The sequence below is a fragment of the Galeopterus variegatus genome, unplaced genomic scaffold, assembly GCF_000696425.1.
Source record: "Galeopterus variegatus unplaced genomic scaffold, G_variegatus-3.0.2 Scaffold19257, whole genome shotgun sequence".
NCBI lineage: Eukaryota > Metazoa > Chordata > Mammalia > Dermoptera > Cynocephalidae > Galeopterus > Galeopterus variegatus.
Window position 1 is genome coordinate 8,536 of NW_007745368.1, and position 6,352 is coordinate 14,887.

General features: G+C 42.3%; 1 pseudogene; it reads left to right on the forward strand.

Moving 5' to 3' along the window:
• Nucleotides 1-569: 569 nt before the first annotated feature.
• Nucleotides 570-2,690, forward strand: LOC103583044 (annotated as a pseudogene).
• Nucleotides 2,691-6,352: the final 3,662 nt, after the last annotated feature.

Here is a 6,352-nt window from a genome sequence, read left to right on the forward strand (position 1 = left end):
TGTGGCAGGCACCTACCAGCCCTGCCCCCAACCCCAAAGGCAACTTCTAGTTCTGCATCTCACCTGGTGATGACCCCATCTAGGGTAGCAAAGCATCTATGGGCTGGAAACCTTTTCCTATGTCCCAATACTTTGAGATTTAGTAAGGAATCTGTCATTTTTTCCTCAACTTAAAACTGCACATTTTGCTATCCTGGTTAGAGAGATGTCACTGACTGAAATATTCTGCCTCAAGAGTGGGTGATGTCAGCATCTCATTATCAAAATTTTCCTTCCTGCAAAGCTTTCATGTTCTTTCAGAGAATGTTACAATGTAATGTTAAGTGCGTTAGAATGCAGGATAGTAACTAATTGAAAGGGGGGAATAATTCTGTTGTAGTACAAGGTGGCTAAACCATTTAAACCATAAAACACAGTTGAATTTCCTGAAATAAGTTGAATCTTATTCCCAGGCCCTGATTCTGGACTCAATTTATTTTGTGACTCACTTAGTACCTCAAGTTCTGAAGTCTTTTTCCTGACACTCTTGTGTTCTTCGCCAGTCGAGCCAGGCTTACTCACGGGCAACCATGTCTAAGGGACCTGTAGTGGGTATTGATCTTGGCACCACTGACTCATTTGTGGGTGTCTTCCAGCATAGAAAAGTAGAGAGAACTGCCAATGATCAGAGGAACTGAACCACCCTAAGCTATGTCACCTTTACTGATATCGAACGATTGATGGGTAGTGCTGTGAAGAATCAAGTGGCAATGAACTCCACCAACACAGCTTTTGATGCCAAGCATCTGATTGGATGTAGATTTGATGATGCTGTTGTCCAATCTGATATGAAGCACTGGCCCTTCATGGTGGTGAATGATGCAGGAAGGCCCAAGGTCCATGTAGAATATGAGAGAGAGAAAATGTTTCTATCCAGAGGAGGTGTTGTCTATGGTACAGACAAAGATGAAGGAAATTGCAGAAGCCTACTTGGGAAGACTGCTCCCAGTGCTGTGGCCACAGTGCCAGGATACTTTAATGACTCTCAGCGCTAGGCTACCAAAGATGCTGGAACCATTGCTCGTCTCAATGTACTTAGGATTATCAATGAGCCAACTGCTGCTGCTATTGTTTATGGCTAAGACAAAAAGGTTGGAGCTGGAAGAAATGTGCTGATCTTTGACATGGGAGGTGGCATTTTTGATGTGTCAGTCCTCACTATTGAGGATGGAATCTTTGAGGTCAAATCTACAGCTGGAGACACCCACTCGGGTGGAGAAGATTTTGACAACTGAATGGTCAACCTTTTCATTGCCAAGTTCAAATGCAAGCATAAGAAGGACATCGGTGAGAATAAGAGAGCTGCCCGATGCCTCTGTACTGCCTATGAACGTGCTAAGTGTATTCTCTCTTCCAGCACCCAGGCCAGTATTGAGATTGATTCTCTCTATGAAGGAATCAGCTTCTGTACCCTTCATTACCCATGCCCAGTTTGAAGAATTGAATGCTGACCTGTTCCGTGGTGCCCTGGACCCAGTAGAGAAAGCCCTTCAGGATGGCAAACTAGACAAGTCTCAGATCCATGATATTGTCCTGGTGGGCGATTCTACCTGTATCCCCAAGATTCAGAAGCTTCTACAAGATTTTTTCAATGGGAAAGAGCTGAATAAGAGCATCAACCCCAATGTTGCTGTTGCTTATGGTGCGGCTGTCCAAGCAGCCATCCTATCGAGACAAATCAAAAATGTTCAAGATTTGCTGTTCTTGGATGTCACTCCTCTTTCTCTTGGTATTGAAACTGCTGGTGGAGACATGACTGTCTTCTTCAAGCACAATATGACCACTCCTACCAAGCAGACCCAGACCTTTGCTACCTACTCTGACAACCAGCCTGATGTGCTCGTTCAGGTTTATGAAGCTGAGTGTGCCATGACCGAGCATAACAACCTGCTGGGCGAGTTTGAACTCATAGGCATACCTCCTGCACCCCGTGGTGCTCCTCAGATTGAAGTCACTTTTGATATTGATGCCAATGGCATACTTGATGGCTCTTCTGTGGATAAAATTATGGGAAAGGAGAACAAGATTACCATCACTAACGACAAGGGCTGTTTGAGCAAGGAAGACAATAACAACCTGCTGGGCGAGTTTGAACTCACAGGCATACCTCCTGCACCCTGTGGTGCTCCTCAGATTGAAGTCACTTTTGATATTGATGCCAATGGCATCCTTGATGGCTCTTCTGTGGATAAAAGTATGGGAAAGGAGAACAAGATTACCATCACTAACGACAAGGGCTGTTTGAGCAAGGAAGACATTGAACAGATGGCCTGGGAAACTGAAAATTACAAAGCTGAAGATAAGAAGCAGATAGACAAGGTTCCATCTAAGAACTCACTTGAATCCTATGGATTCAACATGAAAGCAACTGTTGAAGATGAGAAATTTCAAGGCAAGATCAACGATGAAGACAGAAGATTCTTGACAAGCGTAATGAAATCATTGACTGGCTTGAAAAGAATCAGACTGCAGAGAAGGAAGAATTTGAACATCAGCAGAAAGAGCTGAAGAAAGTCTGCAACCCCATCATCACCAACCTGTACCAGAGTGCAGAAGACATGCCAGGAGGAACGTCTGGTGGCTGCCCTGACAGGGGAGCTCCTCTGTGTGGTGGTGCTTCCTCCAGGGCCACCATTGAAGAGGTTGAGTGAGCCGACCCAAGTACAGACGTAGCATCGTTCCACACAGTAAAACACTGAAAGACCCAAATGTGTAGCAAATTCTGTGGCAGTTCTAAAGTTGAGCTGCTGTAGTGAATTACTGGGCATTCTCAATAGTTGAATATGGAGCATATGCACAAGGAAAGCAAATAACATTGCACTTTATAAGTACTGTATTATAAGTGGAAGATGCAATGTCTTAAATAAAACTGTATTTAAAATTGGCAAATAAAAGAATTATTGAGTTTTAAATATTTCATAATAATTGTGAGCATCTTCTCCAAGCCAAATATGGATGAAGACAGGATTCAGTGGAGTTTTTGTCTTTTGTTTCAGTGATGTGGCATGTTCCAAATTTCAATACAATTTTATCAATACCAACTGATACAACTCAGTTTCCCAAAGCCATATATGCTATTGGAAGAAGAGTTTTAATGGGAATAATACTTAAGAACTAACTGTAACAGTGCTCTCGGAAGCCACTGCTTACACTGCCTAGAAGGTCTTTGTCCTTGATTATTGTGTCCAGGTCAACCCTGGTGATTGCCCTTACAATAAAAACATAGACAGGATTTTTGTGGTTTACCAAGCAATTTCACATACTTTTTCTAATTTGATCTTTCCAATCACCAATGAGATGCGTGGGACAGATATAGTTATCTCTATTTTAAAAATTCAGAAACTGAGATTTAAGGAGTTTTAGAGATTGGTTCAAGGTCATATACTTGGGAAAAGCACAGACCAGACTTGAATTCAGTTTTTTTAAAAGCCGGAACTCTAGCCTCTCATTTCTATTCCAATGCCTCTAATGTCTCTGTCCCTATCCCCTACAAACGTCAGTAAACCACAAAATAATTGGAGAGTTTTGCTGAAGAGATCTGGCCTATATTGCTTCCTTGCAGAGAGAGTTACTATGCCCTCAGTTCCTGCTGCAGCCCCCAACAGTTTCTGCATAGAATTTGTGATATTAAAGACACCATGGGTCTAAGTTTCTCTTTCAACTTATCCACCCACTGTCTATACAGCTGCTGTTTACTGAAGGCTCAGCAAAGAGCAGTGGGATTCTTAGCCTGTTCCTGTTGTGATTTTTAATTTTTTGCTATTCCCCAATCTCTTTTCATTAAGTACATTCCTTCCATGTTTAAGTTTGTACCCTTTCCAAAATGGGAGAGGTTTAATGTTGCTTGCTGTGATATCTGTGATTTTTCTAGCTCATGGATTTCCTTTCTTTCTTTCCTGTGGTTGTTAGTTTCACCGCATGGTACTTTAGGCAAAGTGCAATGCATGTTCCAGAAGGTTTTATGCTCTGGGTTACTGCAGATTGTCATGATGTCACAGGACTCTTCCCCAATCTGCTGCCTTCCCAGCTCCTCATCTTTCCCCGCCACCTCAGCACGACCCAAAGGTGGAATTGCCCAGCCCCAATGTCTGTGTGCATCACAGATGGGCTCAGCTGAACTTCTTCTCTAACACTGTTTGATTCAGTGACCTGCCAATGCTGGTTCTAATTCTAAATCTTGGAAAAGTGCCAAGTTTGGTGGTGAAAATAGCCCCAGTGTCTCCTCCTCTCATGGAGCCTCTCTATATCAGCTCCCTATTTTCTTCCTCTGAGACTTTCTTCCCTGGTAGGAAGGAATTGACAGGGCAGGACAGTGAACTGGCTCGCAACCACTTGGTTTATTTCTACTTTTCTGGACAGTGCCAATGAGAGACATGTCCCCAATGGCTCCAGCACATGCCTCCAGTGCATTTCCCTTTATCCACAACTCAAACCCATCTCCAAATGAGCTCAGGTATCAACCCTGCACAAGCTCCACACGAGTTTCTATCTCCCTCTTGTGGTTGGAGGAAAGTCGACGCTGCTGACTTTCTCTGTTCAAAGCCTCCTCTTCCTTGTTATTCCTGAATTATCCCTGCATTGCCAAGTCCCAGGTTGACCAAAACAGGTTCTTTTATTTCTGCTTATCCCATTCATTCTATTTCCACCAGAAAAAATAAACACAAATATTCCCAGATATTCATAACCACAAACAAAACCTCTTATAAGTGACCTTCCATATGCATATGAGTTAAACCAATCATCTCTCCCACACTGAAAACAGTAGCTTTTCTTCCTGAATAGTCCTACCATGCGCTCCCTCGCCTGACAAATACGCTTTCACATGTTCCTTGTTTCCTAATAAAGAAGAGCTTTTCCCCTTTTCCCCACCCCCACTGCTTGCATTTTCCTCATCCCTCTCAATCGGGGTGCCTACCTTCTCACCTCATATTCATTATTAACCCTTCAAAACTGTGCTTTGTGAGGCTTTCTTTACATACCACTCAGCTAAAGTGGCTGTTTGCTGCAAGCCATGCATCTGCAAACAGAACATGGGTTTGTGAATCACCAGAGAGGCCAGAGCCCAGAACCCTTAAAGCTACTATTTCTGACTCGAGCTAAGCAGAAAAAGAAGCTGCTGCCCAAGTGGAAATGAATTCCCAAGAATGCTAAGAGGCAGCTGCTGTCATCATTGCTCTTTACCAGACGAGAAAACTAAGGTTTGGATAAGTAAACTGCACTGTCCAGATGTTTGCAGCTGATAAATGGCACAGCTGGGCCTCAAGTCCCAGGCTGTAGGCATAACCAGCACACCCACCCACCATGCTGGCCAGCCAGATTGCTTTGCTCCAGTTGCAGCCTTGCCTGCAAGCCCTGTGCTAGCAATTTGGCTTCTCTGGGGGCTTTCTGAAAGGTTTAGAATTTGCTGATCAGCCCTAAAGAGTACATTTGGCTACTATGTTGATCCCTATTACTTAACATATTGGCATCCTCTAAAAAAGATGTTGACGTATCCTAATCTTTAAAACTTTTCCGAAGTATTCCTGACCCATTGACATCCACGACAAATGAGTTTTACTTCAAAGTCTCACCAGTTTCCTAAGCTCTTCCTGTATGTATTCTAGTAATGCCTCATTGCATTATTGTATTTAGTAATTCCTCGTTACATTCTCGTATCAGTGGGGGTAATACATGCAAGTTACCACAATCGCCCTGAATAACAAAGATTTGTTTCCCACACATGCCACAGTCCAATACAGGGTGTGAGCCTCTCCTCTGTCTTGTAACTAAACTATCAGCCATTTGTGGCCTTTAAGGCCATCATATGAGGAAAAGTGAAGGCAGGAGGGCTGCATACGTATACTTAAGTAACAGCTTAAATCATTTACAACAATATTGCACTAGCAAGAACCCAATAATATGACTCCAAACAGTCAAGGGAAGCTGGAAAAATGTAGAGAAACAGATAGATACTTGGTAAGCAGTAACAGACTCTGCTACAACACTTTATGTTGAGCCCTGAAAATCAAAAAATACAAGAAAAAGTAGAAAGGAAAAATAATAAACATTAGACCCCATTCACTGAGATTGTCAGGTAAATCTTCCAGGCACTTTTATATGCCTGTATAGACACATACAGATATATATACTTTTTAAAAATGGCATGATGTCATACACACTGCTTGAACATTTCTGATATTGATGTCTACATGATGGCCCCATCAAAATTCTTAGTTACTGTATAATCTTCTATTTTATATTGTCCTACATTTGTTTAAGCATTTCCCTATTATTTCACATTTAAATTGTTTCAAATTGTTTTATTATTATGAAT